General features: G+C 40.3%; 1 long non-coding RNA gene across 2 annotated transcripts; it reads left to right on the top strand.

The window, feature by feature from the left end:
- The first annotated feature begins 14973 nt into the window (after positions 1 to 14973).
- Positions 14974 to 22130, top strand: LOC123858725 (uncharacterized). Of its 2 annotated transcripts, XR_006794205.3 has the most exons (4): positions 14974 to 15215; positions 16037 to 16165; positions 17550 to 17691; positions 21431 to 22130. It is a non-coding gene; the product is annotated as an uncharacterized LOC123858725 (long non-coding RNA). The 2 variants fall into 2 exon arrangements; XR_008507622.1 differs by lacking the exon at positions 14974 to 15215 and having other exon boundaries at positions 15736 to 16165.
- The last annotated feature ends 2141 nt before the right edge of the window (positions 22131 to 24271 follow it).

The raw sequence follows: 24271 nt of genomic DNA, 5'->3' as shown, positions 1-24271 counted from the left end.
CCTGGAGTCCCAGGATCGAGTCCCGCATCGGGCTCCCTGCTCGGCAGGGAGTCTGCTTCTCCCTCTGACCCTCCCCCCTCTCATGCTCTCTCTCTATCTCATTCTCTCTCTCTCAAATAAATAAATAAAATCTTAAAAAAAAAAAAAAAAGATGAGACCAGTAGAGCAGTGAATTCTGGGTAGATGAGATATTAGTCTATCTTCCACTCATTTGTGTAGCTTCATTAAGCAGTTGTAGTTTAAAATCACAAATGCCACGATTTGGGGGAAAAGAATGATGCTTTATACTCTGGAGAACGCAAGAGAAGCAAACTCCCTGCCCTCAAGTTGCTCAAGGCATACCTGGAAAACCCAGGTGCAGCTACATGCAAAATTAGATGACAATTCCAAATTTTTGAAACGCAGAACATACAGGAAATTTTGTGAAAAACAAATGATTGGAGTAGGCAATGTGGACAATTTGAGGACTGGAATGGGCTGACAAATCTTTTCCAGGAACACTGCGAGCATACACCTACTGTAGCCTAAAAAAATTTTCAATGCTTAAACCCCATGATTGTGTTTATACGCAAAGGTTTGGAAAGCACTTTGTTCTTTGAAATGCAATAGGGTGTGCCGTTTAGTTCGATACTCTGTCTCCTTATTTAACGCGTAACTCACCACCCCTGCTCTCTGCTCTCTTTTTCTCTGTAAGGAACCTCATCTGCTTTCTAGTACCTCAACACTCCATTTCTGTTATTGCCTCCTCACTTGTGATGCAAGCAGTAATGGGACTGGCTCCCCATTCTGATTCTGAACAAAGGTGTTGGCCAATATGGACTTCTCTGCCCAGACTCTAAGTGAATGAGGAGCAATGGACTAGGAAGAGCATCTCCAAACACACCCAAAACTGTCATTGGATTGTACGTAGCCCCTTGGAAGAAAATAGTTGCAGATACAGCTCTGCATGTTACTGGTTTGAGACCAGACCAGAGCATCTTCCCTCTAGCTATGCCCACAGGAACAGTTAAAGAAGAAACATCGAACACAGAGGAAGACTTGCAGCCATATTAAAGAAAAGTTTTCCTTCTCTTTAGCTGGAGGTATCACGTTCTAATTGTGTCCTTTTACGCTCTCATATATAGTACATCCCTCTTTCTTTTGGAAAATGACACTGTAGCCATTGATTTTTTTTCATCAATCAAGGTGAGCTAACCCATATGGTTTTCAAGGGGGTAAACAGACCAGGCAAAAGGGCTAAAATGTAATTATGAAATCATGAGTAGGGGAAGAAATGGGTGCATTTCTGGATGGCTGTGTTCTCTAGATGGAAGCTGAACCCTGGAGTTAGGACTTAATGCTCCAGCATCCATATCTTTTTGGGAACACTCTTTATCCTTGTTTGAAAGTGTGGACGGAGAAGTGAAACTTAAGCTCCTTTGACAAAATCCTGTTTAATCAGGCCTCTTGCTTATCTTCAGGCCTAAGCCAGCCTCCCCAGAGCTGAAACTTACAGGCATATGCTTAACTGACTGAGCCACCCAGGAGCCCTGAGAAAGAGAATCTTAAACAGGCTCCATGCCCAGGGCAGAGCCTGATGTGGGGCTTGATCTCAGGACCCTGAGATCATGACCTGAGCTGAAATCAAGAGGCGGGCGCTTAACCAACTGAGTCACCCAGGCGCGCCTTAGCTCAGTTTCTTAACCTTGGCATATTGGGCCAGATAATTCTCTGTTGTGGAGGGAAGTCCTGTGCACTGTGGGAAGTTTAGCAGCACCTTAGGCTTTGCCCTCCTAGATGCCCTGCCCCCACCGCAACTCAGTAGCAACAAGCAAAACTGTTTCAAAGACATTAGCAAATATCCTCTGGGAGACAAAATTGCCCACAGTTGAGAATTACCATTTTAGCCTAATGATACATTTTATATATTAGATAAGACAAACCAACTCCTTAGCAATGCTTGAATGAAGTTCGGAGGCATTGGTATCCATTTTAATCGGGCTCTGGTACTTTATTTAAAGGAGCAGTGGTGTGTAATAACAAGATGAATTATGTGATCACGAACTGAAACTCATTATGATCATATGATCATTTTTTTTCTCCCTCTTTCTGTCTAGAACCTAGGAGTGGAGGAATAACTTGGAACATAAAATCATTGTACCCTGAGATCTTTTTGACAAAAGTTCACTTCATAAATATTACCTCATGCATGATCACGAAGAAAAGATGTTTCATTTTCTTTTGCCTCAGGAAATGTCTATGAGGGACTTAAATCACTCAGGCAGGATGTGGACTAGGAGGTGTCAGAAACAGCCGTGTACCTGCCCAGTAAGCCCGGGCGAGCTTGGGTGGACAGATCAGCTGGATAAGAGGAAAGACCATCCAGACCAGTATTGGAGAACATGTAACGGAACATGCTAACATAAGTTAGCACGGGTATGCCACAAAAAAATGATGGAAAATCCAGTGGCTAATGGCATCAGAGAAAATGACTTGCATATATAACCAGGCTCCAGTTTCTGAGCTAAGTTCCAGAACAGAGAAAGAAGTCAGGGAGACTTAAGAAAAATATGACAGCACTAATAAGCATTTTACAGGAACCACATGGTTGAAATGAGAAGCTGGCTCAAGGAAAATATCACAGATTCAGTTAGCTGGGCATGGAGAACAAGATTCTAGAAGATCAGTAGCAAATACTTCTTTATTCTGTATCTTTATGCATTAGATGTATATGCTTTCATCACATCACAGGTGAGAGTTTATCCACAAAACTGACAAATACTTTTTTTTTAAATTTTTTTATTCTTATATTATCCCCATACATTGCATCATTAGTTTTAGATGTAGTGTTCCATGATTCCCTGTTTGTGTATAACACCCAGTGCTCCGTGCAGAATGTGCCCTCCTCAATACCCATCACCAGGCTAACCCATCCTCCCACCCCCCTCCCCTCTAGAACCCTCAGTTTGTTTTTCAGAGTCCATCGTCTGTCATGGTTCGTCTACCCCTCCGATTTCCCCCCCTTCATTCTTCCCCTCCTGCTACCTTCTTCTTCTTCTTCTTTTTTTTTCTTAACATATATTGCATTATTTGTTTCAGAGGTACAGATCTGAGATTCAACAGTCTTGCACAATTCACAGCGCGTACCAGAGCACATACCCTCGCCAGTGTCTATCACCCAGTCACCCCATCCCTCCCATCCCACCCCCCACTCCAGGAACCCTCAGTTTGTTTCCTGCGATTAAGAATTCCTCATATCAGTGAGGTCATATGATACATGTCTTTCTCTGTTTGACTTATTTCGCTCAACATAATACCCTCCAGTTCCATCCACATCGTTGCAAATGGCAAGATCTCATTCCTTTTGATGGCTGCATAATATTCCATTGTATATATATATATATACCACGGCTTCTTTATCCATTCATCTGTCGATGGACATCTTGGCTCTTTCCACAGTTTGGCTATTGTGGACATTGCTGCTATAAACATCGGGGTGCACGTACCCTTTCGGATCCCTACTTTTGTATCTTTCGGGTAAATACCCAGTAGTGCAATTGCTGGATTGTATGGTAGCTCTATTTTCAACTGTTTGAGGAACCTCCATACTGTTTTCCAGAGTGGCTGCACCAGCTTGCATTCCCACCAACAGTGTAGGAGGGTTCCCCTTTCTCCGCATCCCCGCCAACATCTGTCATTTCCTGACTTGTTAATTTTAGCCATTCTGACTGGTGTGAGGTGGTATCTCATTGAGGTTTTGATTTGGATTTCCCTGATGCCGAGCGATATTGAGCACTTTTTCATGTGTCTGTTGGCCATTTGGATGTCTTCTTTGGGAAAATGTCTGTTCATGTCTTCTGCCCATTTCTTGATTGGATTCTTTGTTCTTTGGGTGTTGAGTTTGATGAGTTCTTTATAGATTTTGGATACCAGTCCTTTTTCTGATATGTCATTTGCAAATATCTTCTCTCATTCTGTCAGTTGTCTTTTGGTTTTGTTGACTGTTTCCTTGGCTTTGCAAAAGCTTTTTATCTTGATGAAGTCCCAATAGTTCATTTTTGCCCTTGCTTCCCTTGCCTTTGGCGATGTTTCTAGGAAGAAATTGCTGCGGCTGAGGTCGAAGAGGTTGCTGCCTGTGTTCTCCTTTAGGATTTTGATGGACTCCTGTCTCACATTGAGGTCTTTCAACCATTTGGAGTCTATTTTTGTGTGTGGTGTAAGGAAATGGTCCAGGTTCATTCTTCTGCATGTGGCTATCCAATTTTCCCAACACCATTTGTTGAAGAGACTGTCTTTTTTCCATTGGACATTCTTTCCTGGCTTTGTCAAAGATTAGTTGACCGTAGAGTTGAGGGTCCATTTCTGGGCTCTCTATTCTGTTCCATTGATCTATGTGCCTATATGATTTTGTGCCAGTACCATACTGTCTTGATGATGACAGCTTTGTAATAGAGCTGGATGTCCGGAATTGTGATGCCGCCAGCTTTGCTTTTCTTTTTCAACATTCCTCTGGCTATTTGGGGTCTTTTCTGGTTCCATACAAATTTTAGGATGATTTGTTCCATTTCTTTGAAAAAAGTGGATGGTATTTTGATAAGGATTGCATTGAATGTGTAGATTGCTCTAGGTAGCATTGACATTTTCACAATATTTGTTCTTCCAATCCATGAGCATGGAACGTTTTTCCATTTCTTTGTGTCTTCCTCAATTTCTTTCATGAGTATTTTATAGTTTTCTGAGTACAGATCCTTTGCCTCTTTGGTTAGATTTATTCCTAGGTATCTTACGGTTTTGGGTGCAATTGTAAATGGGATCGACTCCATAATTTCTCTTTCTTCTGTCTTGTTGTTGGTGTATAGGAATGCCACTGACTTCTGTGCATTGATTTTATATCCTGCCACTTTACTGAATTCCTGTATGAGTTCTAGCAGTTTTGGGGTGGAGTCTTTTGGGTTTTCCACATAAAGTATCATATCATCTGCAAAGAGTGAGAGTTTGACTTCTTCTTTGCCGATTTGGATGCCTTTATTTCTTTTTGTTGTCTGATTGCTGTGGCTAGCACTTCCAATACTATGTTGAATAGCAGTGGTGATAGTGGACATCCCTGCCATGTTCCTGACCTTAGGGGGAAAGCTCTCAGTTTTTCCCCATTGAAAATGATATTTGCTGTAGGTTTTTCATAGATGGCTTTTATGATATTGAGGTATGTACCCTCTATCCCTATACTCTGAAGAGTTTTGATCAAGAAAGGATGCTGTACTTTGTCAAATGCTTTTTCTGCATCTATTGAGAGGATCATATGATTCTTGTTCTTTCTTTTGTTAGTGTATTGTATCACGTTGATTGATTTGCGAATGTTGAACCAACCTTGCAGTCCAGGGATAAATCCCACTTGGTCGTGGTGAATAATCCTTTTAATGTAGTGTTGGATCCTATTGGCTAGTATTTTGGTGAGAATTTTTGCATCCATGTTCATCAAGGATATTGGTCTGTAATTCTCCTTTTTGATGGGATCTTTGTCTGGTTTTGGGATCAAGGTAATGCTGGCTTCATAAAATTAGTTTGGAAGTTTTCCTTCCATTTCTATTTTTTGGAACAGTTTCAGAAGAATAGGTATTAATTCTTCTTTAAATGTTTGGTAGAATTCCCCTGGGAAGCCATCTGGCCCTGGGCTCTTTTTTGTTGGGAGATTTTTGATGACTGCTTCAATTTCCTTGGTGGTTATAGGTCTGTTCAGGTTTTCTATTTCTTCCTGGTTCAGTTTTGGTAGTTGATACATCTCTAGGAATGCATCCATTTCTTCCAGGTTATCTAATTTGCTGGCATAGAGTTGCTCATAATATGTTCTTATAATTGTATTTCTTTGTTGTTGGTTGTGATCTCTCCTCTTTCATTCATGATTTTGTTGATTTGGGTCATTTCTCTTCTCTTTTTGATAAGTCTGGCCAGGGGTTTATCAATCTTGTTAATTCTTTCAAAGAACCAGCTCCTAGTTTCGTTGATCTGTTCTACTGTTCTTTTGGTTTCTACTTCATTGATTTCTGCTCTGATCTTTATTATTTCTCTTCTCCTGCTGGATTTCGATTTTATTTGCTGTTCTTTCTCCAGCTCCTTTAGGTGTAGGGTTAGGTTGTGTACTTGAGACCTTTCTTGTTTCTTGAGAAAGGCTTGTATTGCTATATACTTTCCTCTTAGGACTGCCTTTGCTGCATCCCAAAGATTTTGAATAGTTGTGTTTTCATTTTCATTGGTTTCCATGAATTTTTTTAATTCTTCTTTAATTTCCTGGTTGACCCATTCATTCTTCAGTAGGATGCTCTTTAGCCTCCATGTATTTGAGTTCTTTCTGACTTTCCTCTTGTGATTGAGTTCTAGTTTCAAAGCATTGTGGTCTGAAAATAGGCAGGCAATGATCCCAATCTTTTGGTACCAGTTGAGACCTGATTTATGACCTAGGATGTGATCTATTCTGGAGAATGTTCCATGGGGACTAGAGAAGAATGTGTATTCCGTTGCTACTGACAAATACTTTTTGAGCACCTGCAACGGGTTGTTACTGGGCGATGGAAATTTAGTAGCCAAAATAGAAAAACATCCCACTGTCATACAGCTTATATTCTAATAGAGAAAGAAAGGCAATAAATGCAATAAATAGAAAAATATATAGTATGTTTAAAGGGAATAAGTGATATGAAAAAAACAGTTCAGGGTATAAAGGCTTGGGAGTGCTGAGTGTCAAATCAAAGTAAATATGGACTTAGATAAAGAGAGACTTTATTTAAAAAGACTATTCCAACAGGCAGAATGTTCTGACCCCAGAACTCTGCAAGTATCTCAAAATTAAACAAAAATAAAAGGCTTTTCTTTTATAGGGTGGGGTGGGCAGAACTAGCAAGAAATCTGTAGGGGAGTAGGGCAAGGGGTTGGTTGGGGTGGGCAAGTGGCATCTTTGGGGCATTTTCACAGTGAAATTTTTTTTCTTTTTTATGGTTAGCAGATTCTCAGAATGAACTGTTTAGGGGAAGATGTTCTGCACTGTAGTGGTTTAATGTTTGCCTAAATGTTTAGGCAAGCCAATGTTTAGGACAAGCCAATGTTTAGGGGCCTGTGTGGAGGAGAGGAGGCCAACTCAAGTTTGTTTGGTCAAGCAAAGCTCAATGGGTATGCCATGGGCAATTTTGTGCACTTGGTCGTAGGGAAGAGGATTTATGTATAATGTCAACTAAGGTGGTCAAGGGTAGGCTCCGTGGTGTATTGTCAGAGTTGAAGTACGTGAAGAAGCAAAGACTTCAGAGCAATGAGCGAACGAATAGCTGATATTGAGAGAAGACCATTTCTGGGGGAGGGAAGGATAGCACAAGGCACTGAGGTAGGAGTATAGCTGTTGTGTTTGAAAAATAGCACAACAGATTATATTTTCCAAAGATTGCCTCCATCATTTCTCGAATCCCATAAGCTTTTTTGCAATGCAATCTTGCCATATTCCCATGAACAGGGAGAGTTTATTTCTTGGTGTCCTTAAATCCTGCCAGGCTCTGTGACTGCTGACACAAATAGAATATAACAGAAGCGTCATCGTGCCAGTTTCTAGGTGTGGCCCTTTCTTAACTGGCGGGAAACATCTACTTCCTGGTTCCTGGCAAACTTGGTCTTGGGACAATGTCTCCCAGAGCACGGACTTCCCTGGTGCCACACTGTCAGAAGGCCGAGGTACACAGAGAGGCAATAGGGAGGTGCTCTGGTTTGCAGTCCCAGCTAAGACCCAAGCATCAACTGTGGGTCATGAGAATGAGTCATCTTGGGTGCCCAGCTTTTTGAGCCAGTAGAGCACTTCAGATCTGGCTGACTGTCATCTGCAACCACACAGGAAACCGTAAGCAAGAATGCCCAGCTGAAGTCAATCAACTTACAGAGCAACCAAGAGATAGCAAATTGTATTAAGCCACTTAATTTGGGGGTAGTTTGTTATGGGACAATAGATGACTGAGATGAATAGCAAGGAGGACATTGTAGAGGGAGGGGAGTGGGCCACAGGGAGATGAAGTCAGAAAGGTACACGGGAAGTCCAGTTGGATATTGCCTCATAAAAACTTTTGAGTTTTGCTCCAAGAGAAGTGGAGGGCTGGTGCACGGTTGTGAAAGCACAGTGACAAGATCTGAGTAACATTCTGAAAGGATCTCCCCGGCTGCTGTGTGTGGAATCAACCGCAACCACTGTTGTAACATTCCAGGCAAACATGATGGCGGCTCAGATCATTAGAGGAGGGATGGGAGGTGAGAAGTTCTTGGCATCTGGGTATATTTTGGAGGTAGAGCACAAAAGTGTTTCCTGATGGACTGGGATGTGAGAGAATGAAGGTGTCAAGGATACCTGCAATACTGGAAGAACGACATGCCTGTTCTTAGATGAGGAACGCTATTGGAGGAGTGGGCACAGGGAGGAAGACTGAGAGCTCAGCTCGGCATATATTCCATCTGGACCTTGGGCTGGACGTCCCCGTGGAAATATCAAGTAGGCCGTAGGACATTATAGGTATGGAGTTAGTGAAGGTGTCAGGGCTGGAGTTGTACATATAGGAGTTCTCAGCACATGGGTGCTTTGAAGCCATGAACTAATGAGATCACCTAAGGAGTGAGTGTAGGGAAAGGAAGGGAAGGGACCAGAGACTGAGCCCTGAGGCATTGCAAGGTCAAGAGGCTGGGACAAGATAAAGGGACAGACAATCAGGCTGAGAAGGAGCAGGCAGAGTGACATAGGAGGAAAACCAGGGAAGCGGATGTCCTCAAGTCTGGCGAAGGAGGTGTTTCCAGTAGGAAGGAGCCAGCAGCTGGGTCAATGCTGCTGCTATGTCACGTAAGGGGAGAACTGAGGATTGACCTCTGTGTTCAGCAATGCGGTCTCAGCAAATGATCTCACTTTCTCTCTGCTTCTCCCTGTACACAACACAATAGTTACTGAGCATTTATTGTATGTCAAGTATGTCTTAGACTTGGGGATATTAAGGTAAGCTAAATGTTCCCTTAAGGAGTTTACAACCATCTAATTGATTAAACAGTATTTACTGCATAATTACTATGTGTAAGACACTCTGCTAAATACTGTGAAGGATATAAATGTTGGATAGGATACATGTTTAACATAATTGGAAATCTAGACAGAAACACACAGACTGGGACATTGCAGCACAAGTAAAGCCCATAGAAAATGTCCTAATGAACTGTAAGTTTTCAGTAAATGGTGGCGTATATTGTATGATGAAGGGATAGGTTGCCTAAGTTGGAAAAATCTGGAAAAGCTTCATGAAGGCACGTGAATAGAAAAATTCAGAGGCAAGCACGTGGCATGGGCATTGGAGGTCAGCTAATAGGCAACTGTGGAGAAGTCAGAAAATGAATAAAACACTAAGGGTGACACCATGGATGAACCTGGAAGACATTCTTCTAAGTGAAGTAAGCCAATCACAGAAGGACAAATACTGTGTGATTCCATTTTCAGAAAGAACCTAAAATAGTCAAACTTGTAGAAGAATGGTGGCCACCAGCGGCTGGGGAAAGGAAACAGGAGTTGCTATTTAACGGGCATCGAGTTTCCATTACACTAGATGAGTTAAGTTCTAAACATCTGCTGTACAACCTTGTGCCTACCATTAACAATAATGTATTGTACACCTAAAAATGTGTTAAAAGAGTAAATTTCATAACTTAAAAAACATCAGAAAGGGTGCCCAGGTGGCTCAGTTAAGCTTCTGACTCTTGACTTCAGCTCAGGTCATGGTCTTGGGGTCGTGGGATTGAACCCCGTGCCCGGCTCTGCACTTAGGACGGAGTCTGCTTGAGATTCTCTCCCTCTCCTTCTGCCTCTGCCCCTGCTCATGTGTTCATGCTCTCTCTGTAAAATAAATAAATAAAATCTTTAAAAAAATAATTATGAATTGAAAAAAGTAAGTGGAAATACCTCAAGAAAAATTGGGGTCATTGTTCATGACTTTGGGTTCTGACCTTTTTCTGTGCTATGGCAGGGTTGGGGTCTGGTAGATGAGGAAGTTTTGGACCAGTGGATGCATCATAAATTTGTTTTAGGGTCATTGATCTGGTGGTGAAAGTTGGGATGGGGTGTAGCTGGGGGATGATAGGACTCAGACCTAATTTCACTGAAATGGATTGCTACTTAGAATAATACAGGTATTTTAAAAAGTCTTTTCAACCTTGTGGAGAATTTCCCTCTTCATAGATGTGTGTTTCTTATGCATTTAGGGTGGTGTGTGTGTGTGTGTGTGTGTGTGTATGTCGGATGAACATCTATTTCTTAAAGTGTTCCTTCCTATGTATTCAGTTTTTGCTGCCAGCAATGGGCTCCCTTTCTTTCACATTCTAGCTATCACTAGTGCTTAAGAGTTTAATTGCAATGCTTGGGGTTTCCTTCTATGCTACAGCAAAAAGAGCTTAGTTTGTCTTTGGATTTATTTTTCTCTTGGGTTCTAGTTATGCTATTATCTCACCCACAAACACTGATATTTCAAAACTTCTGTTTTGATTCTCACTCCTCTTTTTAAAATGTAAAGTCTGAGCATGGTGCCCGGCGCATTGATCTCCTCCAAAATAATCATTCATTCTTTTTTTTTTTTTTTTAAGATTTTATTTATTTATTTGAGAGAGAGAGAATGAGAGAGAGCACATGAGAGGGGGGAGGGTCAGAGGGAGAAGCAGACTCCCCGCCAAGCAGGGAGCCTGATGCGGGACTCGATCCAGGGACTCCAGGATCATGACCTGAGCCGAAGGCAGTCGCTTAACCAACTGAGCCACCCAGGCGCCCCAATCATTCATTCTTATATCCTTTTTCTCTCTCTTTGTTTTTCGGATGTGTGGAAACATTGTCCAGTAAATATGTCAGACTTAGGTGCTTTTATTTTTAAGTTGCTGTAAACCTTTTATGTTGTTTTAAATCTCTTGATTTTGTCCTATGTCTTAAAAATCGTTTTCTTCCCATTTTTATTCATTTAAAAGCATTTACCAAGCATTATTATGTGGGAAACCAGAATCTGACCATCTACCACCCATCCCCATGAAGGTCTCAATCCAGTAGGGGAGTCAGACACAGAATTAAATCACTGTAGATACAGTAAAATAATAGATCTTATACAGGTACAAGTAAATTACTAGAATTCTCATTTCATATTCCAAATTTTATTGTTACATTTTTCAGTTTTTTTATACAATGGCTAAATTCAAATATATAAACTCTATGATTTTTTTCCAAAGCACTATTAATATTGCTATCATCTTATCATATAAATTTGATCTTTTCATTGTTTTATTCATGGTTTCTTTTTTTTTACTTTTAATTTTTTTATTACTCATGATTTTGTGTTGTTATCTTCCTTTCCCCTTTTTATGGCTTTTAAATATTTACTTACTTAATACATATTTGAGGGTAAGTTTTTATGTTAGTGGTAGTAGTAACATGACTTACTACATTTTTTCTGGTTAATTACTCTTTTGGTGCTATTAACTATACTTTGAATGCATGTCTTCATTTTGTTACTATTAAACATATCTTTGTAGGTTTATGAGCCAAGGGCAGGCCACCCCAAAATGTGCCACTTTGCTATATTGGTTATTTTGCATTAAACTTACTTAAGAGTCAGCTGGTGTAGGAAGGACACTCTGCCCTACACTTTGTCCCCCCAAAAGCAGGAAATAAATCTCCCATGAAAAAGGTGTCCTCTCTGAACCAGGAGGTGAAGAGGCATCCTTATCACCAGAGATGGGAAATTTAGAGCAGAGAGGGCTGAATAAACTTTTGTTACTTTTTATTAATTTACTACCCCAGCCCAAATTCTGTTTACAATTCCTCACTAATTAAAGCTCCCAAAGTTAAGTTTTCTTTGTCCTGTCAATTCCTTATAGATTTATTGCCTATTTGTCTAAAAAGTATAAAAACTGCCTGCCTTGATCATTTCTTTAGGTCTCAGTTTCAATAATGGATCTCCACGGGCACATAATAAAACTGTGTTTTTTTTTTTCCTCCCGTTATTCTGTCTCATGTCAATTTAATTTTTAGTCCAGCTGGAAGAGTTTGAGGGACAGAGGAGGGATTTTTCCTCCTCTACAGAGGCTGCAATTAGTTGTGTTTTATTTTAAAATTTAGAAGAGGCTCTTTTTAACAGAAACCACAAGGATGTTTACAGTAAAAGGTATTTATGAGACACATTTTGGATTTTCTCTTTTATCCTACAAGTTCACTGTTCCTGTTCCCAGAGTTTTCTTTTCACATACTCATATTATGTGCAACTGATGCTTTTAAACTCTTCCTTCCTCTTTTAAACTCATTTGGAAGATAACTCTAGCTCATCTCATTTTCCTTCCATTTTAAAATGTTAACACGAGTTTTTAGAACTCTATTTTCCCTCCTATTTTTTTTTCTGTTTTTAAATTAGCATACTACTTCTCTACTCTCTGAGAAACCACTTCTCCACTCTCTGAGGCAGCCTTCTGGCCTAAACCTCTGTCAGTAGACCTTGTTGATTTTAACTGAAGTGGCTGCAGGTGCCCTTGGGGGCCTTCCAACCATCCACACAGACCCAGGGGCTACAGATCCCTGGAAGGTGGGGCTCAGCCAGTGATCATCTAATCTCTTCCAACTGTTCTACCTCCCACTTGGAGGACACACTAGCATCCCTTCTATCCCCAGGTCCTTTTCAACATCAGTGTCCTCCGCAGCATTGAACTCAACATTCCAGCTCACAGTGTGTACATAAAGGAATGTTGCAGAACACACTGCCCGGCAGTGAAGGATAGAGAGGTGAGAAAAGAAAAGGCTTTCTTTGCTACTAGAAGGAGGGTCAGTCTAGAAGTGAAACGGAGCTGACATTCGGCAATTAGCAGAGACTTGATGTGTTCGAGGTCCTATGGGTCCTGAGACAAGTGGACCGAGCAGTAGGGCTATGTGTTGTGGGGGGCGGGGTGGGGTGGGCAGGCACATGCTCTCTAAGGCCAGTGAACTGTTATCAATTCTCTGAGACGTGACTTGGAAAGGTAACCCTTGTGCCTTCTCAGAAAATCTGACATAAAAGTCAATACATCTGAGAAAGTACATTTTGTACTTTTTGTGGTTTGGAGCAAAGCAGGATATATTGGGGGGGAGGGTGGTATAAGCTTGAGACTTACGGCTCTGTTTTTGCAGGAAGACCTTAGCTCTTCACACTCCTGAGCACTTCCAGTACACCCATACATGGCTGAGAGTCAGCTCTAAGCCCTACAGAGACAGCAAACCACCTGCCTAGAATGAATGCCACCAAATAAAGATGCAAATCATAGAAACCGCTTTAACTCCCCAAAGCCAGAAAGAGTCCCTGTATATTCACTGCCCATTAGCCTCGAAGTTAAAGGGAGAGGTTATCTTGTGGTGTCTGTGAGTGATTGAATGAAGTCCAGGACAACGTTTTGAAGAACTGTGTGGAGAGGTGAGAAAAATAATACCAGCACCGTTGGTGTAAATGGACAAACTACAGGCCTCGTGCTGCCCCCCGGAATTCTGAGGGTGCATCCTGCTTATTACAGTTCTAGCTTATAGTTGCTCAACAGGACGGCCACACTCCCCTTTCCCTCAGCTTACCCACCTCCTCTCATTTCTCCTACGGTGCAAGGGAACAATGACAACTCACAATTCACGGAAAGGTGAAAGTGGGGGTTTGTACAACCACGGAGAGGGGAGAAATCCATAGCGTCCCCTTGACCAAATGTAACTTTATTCCCTGCTTCTCAGGCTACCTGTGGAAAAGGGATAATTTTGTTTTTTAAGTTTCTAATCCATCACAGCCTAATTCTTTTATAAAATATCATAAAAATGAATTACTGGAAAAATTAAAAAGCATAATTAGATTCAACAGGCATGAAATGTCTCTGCCAGACTTAATCTCAATTTCAGTACTCGGCTTGTCACAGATGGGTGATAACAGTTTGCTGACTTGCTTTGGGTTGTGGACAGCCTTGGAGTACCACTTTCCAAAGTTAAACATCCATTAACTTTTTAAACACACATTTATTGAAATCTCTCCACATATCTCTCGTTCTTTCCTTCTTTCTTTTCTTTCCATTTTTCTTTCTTTCTTTCTTTCTTTCTTTCTTTCTTTCTTTCTTTCTTTCTTTCTTTCTTTCTTTTTCTTTCCTTCCTTCCTTCCTTCCTTCCTTCCTTCCTTCCTTCCTTCCTTCCTTCCTTCCTTCCTTCCCTCTTCTTTCTTCTTTCTTTATTATCTATCATCTATGTATCTATGTATCTATCTATTATCTATGTATCTATGTATCTATCTGTGTATCTATGTATGTATGTATCTATCATCTATCACCTATCTTTTACCTTGTATATTATTGCTCCTGTAGTTTCAAGCTGTATGCTTGATTTATGTTCTGTTCTTCTCTACTCTATTCTATTCCATTTTACTTTGTATCCACTCCATTCCATTCTGAATTTGTTTAGCTTATGGCCACAAGAGCATCTTTTTCTAGCGGATCCCAGAACAACTGGGTAGAAGGTATGTGTATATGATTTTGGTAATAATGCCCATAACAGTGAACCACAATGTGTTAAGAATTTGTGGGTGAGTAGTCACTTGGTGACTTGTGAATGTCCTTTTCATATTTCCTAATGCAGTTTTTTAAGTAAATGATAAAAGTTACCTTAAAAAGTGAATCTGTTTCTATTTTAGGTTTGGAATCCTTTGTTTTTTGATAGAAATCTTCAGGGGTTGTTTTGGTTGTCAGAAATTCTTTTGGATATTCTTTGGTTATACCTTAAGATTTCACAAGGAAATGCCTAATTGACTAGTTTTCTTCAGATACTTTACCACTTCCTTTAAAAAAAATTAAGAGTGCTTTTTTTTTTAAAAAAAGATTTTATTTATTTGAGAGAGAAAGAGAAAGAGAAAGCATGGGTAGAGGGAAGAGGAAGAGGCAGAGGGAGAAGCAGGCTCCCCACTGAGCAGAGAGCCTGATGCAGGACTCTATCCCAGGACCCCGGGATCATGACCTGAGCCAAAGGCAGACGCTTAATCGACTGAGCCACTCAGGCACCCCAAGAGCGCTTATTTTTTAAGATGATATCTCACTTAGTTTTATTCTTGAACTATTTATTACTTTTATCTTTTTAAGGCGTTAACAATCTTTTTCAGTCCGATGTATTATATGTCTTCTGTGTCCGGCTAGGCCAAAATTAGCATATCTGGGACCTAATGCTCATGGTGAGTGTTTTGTTTATTTTAGATTTGTGTTGATTTTTATCTAAACCCTGGACTTCTCATAGTCTAAGAGGCAAAATCTATAGTCGTTCATATTCTTGTATCTTTTACGTTACTTACATTCCTCCTGGAACTGTGTAAGATTATGACCTTGCATTTTTAGGGGAGGAAGAAAATATTTTTCTTTCTACCCTTCTAGATTTTCAGCTAGGGCTTGATGGGAGAAAATGGAACAAAGGCCAGACTTCTCTGTGGCTCATAGTCCCCAGGCAGGATTCTCCTACAGCTACCCCAAGCACTTCCTTTAATGTTTTACCAGCTTTGCTCTGGTTAGTGTTACTTTGTTCTGGTAACTGTAAATATCCCTCCAGTCCCATATATGTTAGCAGTCATCCTTCAAACATATGACCCGCTGATATACATCAGAAGGGTCTCATGACTAATGTTTTACTAGACAGTAGTAAATAACCTTAACAGTAGCTAGCCCCTCAAGGTCCTGGAAACCTTGCTTCCAAATTCCTTAGAGACTTAACGCTATCCCTGACCCCCACTAACTAAAAAAGCATATAATCAGTTACTCCTCACAAGGCCAGTGCAGATCTTTCTGCCCATGGGTTCCATCCCCCTGCTGTAATAAAAGCACCATTTTGCACTGAAAACTGCTCAAAAATTCTTTCTTGATCCTTAGCTAGCTCACGGCCCCACATCAGGACTGTAACAAAAGGCAGATCAACGAGAGAAAAACAAACAAGTTTATTGACATGTTTATCTTATGTATGCATTGGAGAAACTCGGGGATGAGTGACTCCAAGTTTTATTTACAGCCTGGTCTTTGCAAGGAAAGACATTTTTGGGGAAGTGACAAGATAAAGGAAAAGGACTTTGGATCCCCACCGGCAACAAATTGTGTGAAAGCAACTATGAGGGAAACAAGTCTCCCTTACCTCCGTTTGGTATGTAGATTTCTGCTGTGCCTCCAGGCTGGATAAGGGACTAAAATTGTCTCTGGTGATTAGCTTTTGTCCTTTCTGGTAGAGAGGGGGAAGGAGACACTTTGGTAAATTTATGTCTTGCTTTTAGGCAAATAGGAGGAGAGCAGAGAGCATTTTTGTGTCTGCTTGTTCTTAATTGCCTTCATTCTGAAATAATCCATGTGCCAAACTGGCATATTTTGGAGTGGTCAAACTTTGTTACTTTTCACATTTAAGGCAATAAAACTTGAAAATTAGAGGAAGGCGTTTTTTCTTTCAATGTTGCTCCTAAGAAAGATCAATGAGAAAGTAATATTAATGCATATATGAGATTTAATACCTGGGCTTTTTAAAACAGAGCGCAATGAAAATCACATCTCTGATTACACAAAACTAAATACAGATCACGGAGTAAAAACAGGAGTGAAAGACTCAAGAGAAAGGGGAGATAGAAACGATTTAAAGACCTACTCCGAACTAGACGTGGATTTAAAAAGAAAAGCAAATTCCTTTCTTGGATACCATAGTCCTTAGGAGCACAGATTCTGGAGCCAGACGACCTAGGTTCAGATCATCTAACATCATTTATATAATCGTCTTTGCCTGGAAGCTATGAGTATGAAGATGGGTATGACATATTTTCTGCTCTTTGAGAGCCATCAGTAACTCTTATAAACAAAATATAAAACAATGAGAGTTAAATGTTCTAAGACAACAAATAGATGGGTGGACAGAAGTGAATAGACAGTGTGAGTGTCAGTGGTTATAGTCAATAAGTGAAGAAACAGAGACGTAAAGAGTTTGGGATTTACTTTTGATCTCTTGGCTAGCAAGCCCGGGGCTGAGACTATGACTTCGTGAGCCATCTCCAAGTAGAGAACTAGGGCTCTTTTCCCTCTGCAGCCTTATCTCAGCCTCTATCCTTACTAGCTGTGTGAACTTTGGGAATTGACTCAGGCTCTCTGAGCCTGAGTTGGTGTATCTGTAAAACAGAGCTAATAACAGTACCTATTTCTGGAACTTGTTATGAGTATTGAATGAGATAGCGTGTATAAAGTGCTTTACAGAATGCCTGGCTCACAGCAAGCATTCAATATATCTTGCCTTTTATTAATAGTTATACAAATATTTTATTTCATTCCAGTACTGCTTGTGGAGAGCAGATTACGTACTTGGAGTCACATAGTCAAGATTAGTTCTATTTTTGTATACATTTTTTTTGTTTCTGGGTGGAGTATACAAGACAGAAACAATCAGATATAATACATATATAGAGAGAAATACTACAATTACAAGGCAAAGCCTTCCCAGAAGAAGTAATTAATTGCAAAATGAAGTGACTTGGGTTTTCCCCTTTCTCTTTAAGCTTCCACAAGAGGCTATGCCGTACTTCAAAACACTGCAACATATGAGCTTCAGAAAGGAGAAGAGAAAAAAAAAAAGATTTCTGGACAACCAGTCTGTATAAAATACCTAGGGCAATTCTTGGCACCAAAAACGTGTTCACTGTAAGTTAAACTGACTTTATGTGATTATTGAATATGTCTTCTATGCCATCTTCACAAATACTCACTATCCCCAAACAAACTAGGTTTGTCAACTTCAAGGTCGAAACAGTGCCAAAAAAAGAGAACATTTCTCTGGGTGGGGGAAATTTATGGCTTCATCTGCGAGTCATTTGTAATAAATTATCTAAAAATATATGCTTTTAAGAGTTTGGGCCAGTTTCAAAATGTGAAAAAGTTAAATTTATCAAAGCTATCTTTTCTGTGTTGTTGTTCTTGTTTGAAAGATAATTGTGAACGAAGTGATAGAGAGTGTCATTGAATGCCAAGTGAATTAGGGAACCATGGGAAGCAAGGCTTCTGATGAGAAGATCATGCTCCAGGTCTAGGGTGCAGAGGTGCCATTCTTTAAGCTGTTCAGCTGCAGATCCAACCTGTGTTCACTAAGCCCTGGGGTGGCACACAGTCTGTACAGGGCACTGGAGGTACCAGTAACCACTGGTCAGGTTCCCACTGGAAAGACAAGACATACACTCAGAATGTCAACCCAGTGACACTGTCCAAAGTCAATAAAAATCCTGTAATGAGGAATCACAGTGTAGAATGTGATGCAGCCCTGAGGAGAGGCATAAGCAGGAAGTTCTGTGAGTTAGGGGAAGAAGAAAGCTCTGTGGTCTGCAAGCATCTGGAAGGCTGAGATCTTGGGCTGGAAGAGGTGAGATGGAAGAGGTGAGATCTTGGGCTGAAACTCAGTGGGAGTATAGCGTCAGGAGAGGTGTGAAAGAGGTGAGTTCCTGGGGAATAAGCAAGGGTTGCTGCTGCATAATGGGAGCAGGCAGGGATACATCTGGCACTCAGGAAACCCACTGGGGCATCTCTTAGTACTCCTGTGCTATGGCCTCATAAAACATGGCAACTGGGGCCCCAGACTCCTCAGAGGAGAGGATAAGCATGTTTCATTTGCTTGAAGGAACTAGTCTCACTTAGGTACAAAAGGAGTGAATGAGAATCTGGAGAAGTGTTCAGAAATCCCACTGTTATATGGGCACACTGCAGACATTTAATGAAGCTCAAGAAATTCATAATTCCTTTTTGCGGTGTATCAGCTGAGACAGCCTATTACAAGTGCAGTTGCCTTGGCTCAGCTGAAATGTGACCGAGTCTAAGTTCCGTGAATGCATCTTGCAGTTCAGAACTTGACTCTACTAAGTGTAGGTTGGAGACACTACCCATGTTCCTCACCCTGAGGACTTGGTGGTTCAGGAAACTACCTCATGCTACAAGAACTTGTGGTTTTCTAAGAATTTCCTCTGGCAAGCTCACATGCCTTGGCCTGATGTCAGGTAGGCTATAAAGGCTGGGGAATTAATATCCGCAGAGCAGTTCTCATCTAATGGGAATTAGTGCGTGAAACAGCCCAGAGTTCTCAGTTCTTCAGTCATCGCTGAGATGTGTACCACACTGCCCCCTGGAGGCTGAAACCCAGTCTCCCACAAAGGTGTTCTCTTGGCTCCAGCTTCGTGCCTGTCCCCATTCTCCATCCCCCTACAGATATTTCCTGGGATCTTATTCCAAGTCTCTTTGCAATAAATCTTTGGGTCAGGGTCTGCTTCCGGGGGAACCCAAATGAAGACAGACAGTTTGAACCTCAGGACTTTCATATTCCCATGAATGTTCTCCACCGAGGTGAAGTTCCTGTAAAAGGCTATTTACCTGTGGTGCTGCTTGGCAGGTTCAGAGCACACTCCTCTGGAAAATGTTTCAGCCACTGTAACTCATGTTTATGAATATGGTTAGTCAGGATAAAATTTTTTTTTTCTTTTGACTCTGGTCTGAATAATCATGAGGGGTATTGCAAACAGAATGTTTTAGCAGAAGAAAATCAAGGAAATGAGGGAAATCACAATCATTCCCGAAGTGGTGGGAAGCTCTTCTGCAAGTCACTGATTCAGCAAGTATTTATCAAGTCTTGTTTATGCACAGGGCACTGTGAGGTACCAAGATCATTGTAATTGTAAATTTGATTTTGGAGAATGCATCCCATAGTCATGAAAGCCAGGAGGATATTCATGTTGGTTAACTAAAAAGGAATGAAACAGATTTGTAAGCACACAACTTGCTCAGATACTGTCTATGGAATCAGGATCTAGGGAGGAATTCCTTCCTGTTTTTTTGAGTGAAGATAAGCAATTGCCAAAGAAGTGCATATCCAGATCCCTAAGGTGGCTGGTTAGTGGGCGCTAACATTCATTAGGTTTTGTGAAATGCGACACAGTTTTTAAAAAATAAATCACTCTATTTCATATTCCACCTCATATAGTCTTTAGCTTTTTCTAATTGCTTTCCATAAGCTTTTTTGTCTCCACAACACAATTGTGAGATGTGTTGTATCATCCCACTATATTGTGTAACTATAAAGACACATGAGAAGTTCACCCACTTATTAATGTTACAAGTGTTCACTGCATGATTGTTGTGTCCCAGGCACTGCCTTCTGGGCACTGATGCCCACTCACTACCACAACCCCCATCTCCCCTTGCCATGAAAAAGCAATAGAGAACACATGGTCTCAACTTACAGGGAGTTTCTGGTTCATTTGCAGAAATAGGCAAAGAAAGAGGAATTTTCAAAATGGTATGGTAAGTGCTAAGAAAGAAGAGAGTATGGGGTGGAGGAATTCCAGTTCATTCAGATTTGGGAAGGCTGAGAGAACAAGTGGGGTCAGGGACAAACCCAGAGTATGTGTCATCTAAACCTCATGTGTATGTGCTTTAAGGACTTAGCTAGATAGAGGGCACTGGAGGCTGAAGGGAAAACACAAGCAAGCATCTAGACATGGAGGAGAGCATGGGGTGTTTGGGAACTAGGAGTGTTCAATAGAGCTGGAGTGTAGAGTCTGCTCAGGGCTGGCAAAAGAAAGGAAGTGAGTCAGAACATGAAGAGCTTGAATGCTCTGCTCCACAGTATAGACCATTTTGGAAGGGTAACTGGGAGAGATTGAAATTTCTTTAACAGATTAGTAAAAAAGTCAGATTTTCACTTTAGTTTGCTTTGACTGCTCCATGGAAACTGAATTGTGGGAGAAAAAGACTGGAAGGCAGGAGACCATTTAGGAGGTAGTAAGTGGCCTTGAAGGATCAGGTGATAGAGTGATTGGGCTGGCATCAGCAGAAATGGAGAGATGTCGGTAGAAGTGTTAAGAGGGGAAGAGAGGCTACATGTAAGGAGGTGTGTGTGTGTGTGTGTGTGTGTGTGGTGGGGGGGCATGGAAAGTAAGTGCACTTCATGCAGAAGGGGGTGCTGGGCTGAGGAAGGAGACATGACTTAGCCTAGCTTCCGGGGTGACTAGAAATTTCATTCCTTTTGTTGTTTCTTACACTTGAAACTCTTTTCTACAAGATCTGATCACGTGTGACAAAACCCAGCAAACTCTCTTTTGGTCTGAATCTGATGACAAGGCAAAACAGACACTTCAGCTTCTTGTTCTTTATCTCATGGTTGATTAACAGAGATTAAAACTCTGTGCTCTCAGAAGTTTGCCATATTTGGGGAAAACAGCCATTTCCCGTTTTGAAGCCTAAAATTTATGTCTGCAGCTTGCAAAACCACAGTGTAAACCACCTCATTTGCAAACGTGTATAAAAGCTGAGTTGCGACAAAGATGTTTAGACTAGGGTTGATACTGCTTGTGATAGTCTCCATCATATTTGTTTCCTAACTTGTCTGGTTTTTGTCTTACAGTTTGGTGCCATGACTCAGGATCAGACCTTGTCTTCAGATTCCCATTTACCCCAGCCAGGTAATAAGGCCCTTTGGAGCCTTTTGTGCTCCATTTCTGGCTGGAAACCCAGGGATCTAAAGGTGAGTCCTGATCCTGGTCCTATATGTTCCAAACTTTTGTCTGTTGGAAGCATGGTAAGAATTTGATTTTGATTCTTTCTGAGTTCTTTAGTTGATTTCCAGTGGTGGAGTTTTGGGGTGTGTGTGTGTGTGTGTGTGTGTGTTTATTGTTAGACCATTTGGCTATCTCTGTAAATGAATTAAATGGTTTATAGATATTTTGTCTCTATTGAATGAAAGATGATGGAAAATTGAGTTCATTACTCTTTTCTATTTGTTTATCCATTTTTCTCCATTTTGAACTCAAATCCATTAAGAATTTGTATCCATTAGGAAGGAAAGAACTCTTTTTATATGAAAGTGAGTTTTGTATTTCTGGGTTTACCCCTAATGTATGGACTGAAATTTTGGAATTGAAGCTATAAGTTTTCTAGATCTAGACGTATGTTTATGTGTCTATAGGTATGTAATATTTTCCTGCCTCCAGATGGTATTACTAAATTAGATTACAAAATTTTTAAATCGAACTCTACTCTAATTCACAGACCTAAGATCTTAAATGGGACTATTCCTAAAAATTCTCAAGTATTGAAAAAATTAAATTTTGAATACTTTCAATGTACTCAAAATACTTTCTTATAGGCAGTTACTCAAATGTTCTAAGAATTCAAGTTTACATAATTGAGGTTACTTTGGCAAATGAGACTAATTTAATTTGTTGGTTTAATAAGAACAGCTTTATCTTCTGAGTTGTCAGCATTAAGTGTAATACAAATGTACATTTTTATTTTACTTGGGCATGTTTCTCCTCAACTTGTAAAGGTGTGCTGATTTAATATGCTATCATTTCAGTTACTATATTTTAAGATTATGAAAAAATGTAAATTTGTATTTAGTCAAATTAAGTCATTATTTGGACAAACTTTATTTCAAAAATAATTTTGTTTTGTAGAATGTCAGCTTGAAGACAGTTTCCAAAATCATTTGGTAACTTAAAACCTTGGACTGATGCTAAATTGAGTTAATTCATGAATCATTAGATACCTAGATCAGATCTAAGTAGGATAAAATACTGAAGCATTAATTGCTAAATACAATTTCATTTTTATATACTTTTTGCCTCTTATTTTTATATAATACAGAAAGGCTATATATTTGGGTCTGTTAATGGACATGTTCATTTTTGCCACATTGAGACACTATATTATGAGGGATGTTCATGGCTATAAAAAATTATGAGATGTATATTTAAAAGCTCTGCTAGTCAGCTAGAAAATACTGGTATATGAAAGACAGGTTACAGTTATTTACTAACAGGCACTCCTTCCTTGACCAGACTTTAGTCAGGCTCCTGCGAGTCTTCTTCTAGATGAGCCTCGACCTTGGCCTACTGAGCTCCATTTTAGCAAAGAATCCTAAGCTAGTTAATTGACAACTGCTCCCCTTTATATCTGATCATCCTTGATATCTGATCGAGCTCCTCATCCCCTGCCCTGGATATCTAAGCCCCTGGCCTGCTTTCGGTAAGAATCTTGTTAAGCTAGTTTAGCAAGAATCTCCTTACTTTGGTATCCAAACAAGTTCCTCTCAATAATTTTCTATCCACTCACCCCCTCACTCAGCTCCTTGGCTGCGATCTTCAGTTGTCTGTGTTGTGTAGAATGGGACTCAGGGCTACACTGAAGCCTCTCTCCCCTACTGCAGTAGCTCTAATAAGATCTGCCTCGCCATTTTGACACATGCCCTGGAAATACTTCTTCTCTTACACCACCTCCTAGTCTTCTCTATGCAATAGAAGTGGCTGTAGTGAAAACTTAGAATCAATATATGTGAATGAGGCTCTATTAGGAGTGAGAGCAGCAGAGAGGAACAACTTTGCATGCAAAGTGTGCAGGAGGTATTTTGTTAAGGAAAACAAGAGAAGCTTTGTTCCAAAGTAAAACAACTCATACCGAAATGAGAGAGAAAGAGATAAGTGTATGATAAAACTTGTCTGGATAGACAAAGTTGCAGATGGTTCACGGAACAGGAATTTTACTTCTTGTAGTCAAAGCTGGCTGAGGTTTACGAGTTTATTTATAAGATTTTTAGTAAGAGTGTTAGTACCAAATATGCTGTTTCAAAACTAGCATTTGGTTTTCTCTCTGTTAAAATGACAATTTTTTCTTAGATTACTGGAATTCTCTTAATAAGTGCTTTTCTCTACATTGAGAATAATCTGCCTAGAAAATAACTATTCAGGGTTTTATTAGAATAATTCCTATACTTGTTGATTTTGTCATGTCTTTAATTACTTGAGAGAACAAAGTCTTTTCACTTAAAAAGAACTTAAGATCTTTATAGTCACATACCTCCTATGTCTACTTTAAAATTTATATTGTCATTTTGGTTAACTAGATAACCAACTCCTATTTCTTAGTAATCCATGATCCTATTTAATCAAGTGTTCAAACTTGACTGCTTTTTATATTTTACCTTCCAGAAATCAAATCCTAAATATCTTTTGCCAAGGAAATTGTCAAGGAAAAAAAAAAAAGTTAAGTCTGGACCTAAGTAAGGAAAGACATTATTGAATAAGACTATTACAGAGAGATGCTCAAAGCCCGAGCCAAAACAGTTTCAGGCAAGGGGAGTGGGAGCAAAGCTTCTGTAAGCAGAGACCCTGGGATGGGTGTCTGTGGAAAGCACAAGAACGATGTCATGCTAACAGCTGGTGTGTGGGAGGGGCCTTGGAACTTAATG

The sequence above is a fragment of the Mirounga angustirostris genome, unplaced genomic scaffold (assembly GCF_029215605.1).
Source record: "Mirounga angustirostris isolate CCGP_5_RB_7025 unplaced genomic scaffold, mMirAng1.0.hap1 SCAF_4, whole genome shotgun sequence".
In the NCBI taxonomy this organism is placed as follows: domain Eukaryota; kingdom Metazoa; phylum Chordata; class Mammalia; order Carnivora; family Phocidae; genus Mirounga; species Mirounga angustirostris.
This window is presented reverse-complemented; position numbering and strand designations above follow the sequence as displayed.